This window comes from Pteropus alecto, unplaced genomic scaffold, assembly GCF_000325575.1.
Source record: "Pteropus alecto unplaced genomic scaffold, ASM32557v1 scaffold21, whole genome shotgun sequence".
In the NCBI taxonomy this organism is placed as follows: domain Eukaryota; kingdom Metazoa; phylum Chordata; class Mammalia; order Chiroptera; family Pteropodidae; genus Pteropus; species Pteropus alecto.
In genome coordinates this window covers 6503290-6504688 of record NW_006436282.1, presented here as the reverse complement: position 1 = coordinate 6504688, position 1399 = coordinate 6503290, and positions in this window count along the sequence as shown.

The window sequence follows — 1399 nt, the reverse complement described above, 5'->3', positions numbered from 1 at the left end:
ACTAGTGTGATGATACATAATAGGCAGATCCAACAGTTTTTGGTAATTAATCCCTGTCTTTCTAAAACAAGTATAGTACTTGTCCAGTTTGGTCAAATTGAAACTTATTGGTTTAAAAGCCAGTAAGGAGAATAGGTGGGAACAAATTTAAAAAGTATCATTTTGTAGGACACTCACCTGAAGTAATGTGTGAATGTTTTTTAGGCAAGCAAGGCTATTACCTTCTATTATAGAGATACAAAGTCAAATTTGAACAGTCAGAAGGTCCAGGGAACTCTGGATATTCAAGATTGTCTATCATATTCATTCAAGTGTCATTCACATCCAGATCTCATCTCCAGGTGTCAATATCCCTTTCTGTCAAGCCTCATATTCTGGAACAGAAAACTTGCTTGTGCAGTGAAATAAGCCCTTTCTGCAAATTAGTTACTCTAACAATCAGATATTGACCTCCAATCTCAGAAGATCAGGGTCTCTTTAAAGACAGCTATTGAGGAATACTGATTTCACACCATGCTCTGAGTTGATGGTCAGCTGATTTAAATATGCCATTTTCTTTCTTGAGCACAATGAGAGCATTGTATAACAACTATCCAATTTCACAACACTTATAATTATTATTGCTATCATATTTCTAAAATGTTAGATTGACTGCATAAGCTAGTGTATGCCCTTCCTTTTCCAACTTACCTTATGTGGCAAAGTCTTAGTTATCACGATTCTACAGCAACACAGGAGTTATCCACCATCCACTCATCTCAAGCAATCAGATCTTTGTTGCCACCTGCTGGGGGATTATCTAACTCCCAAATCTCATCCTGAGTATCTGCTTCCTAGGAACTCCTCTGACATCAACTTTCATAGTTTAGGTTCCCCCAGAAGAAGATCATAAGGCAAGAATTTGAGTGCAAGCAGTTTATTTGGGAGATGCAGGGTATATCAGTAGGAGTGTAGAGAAATGATACAGAAAAGAGAAAGCAGCTAATAATATGCATGCTATTAAGCCACTTCCCATGGTGGGACCAGAGCTTAATTCTGACAGGATATAGCTCAAAACTCACAGCCCTGAATTATTCTACCCAGGAGGAAAGGAAGCCTGGGTATTTATGTACCAACTCCTAAGTATCATTGGGTACAGGCTGATCCTGGGGGTTGTCAACTTTCCAGCATTTACAGCCACAAGAGGTGCTTCCTTACACAGTTTTGGAAAAGGCTCATTTTAACTGGAAGTTAGAAGTTGGCAGAAATCTACCAAAATAAGGTTTGAAAAAAATGGTTGGGAGCATAACATTGTCTGCTACAAAAGCTTTATAAATTACTTTTCTCAGTTGAGTTTTAATCTACTTGGGATTGATGTGTGTGTGTGAGTGAGTGAGTGATATTTGGAACCAGTTATAGT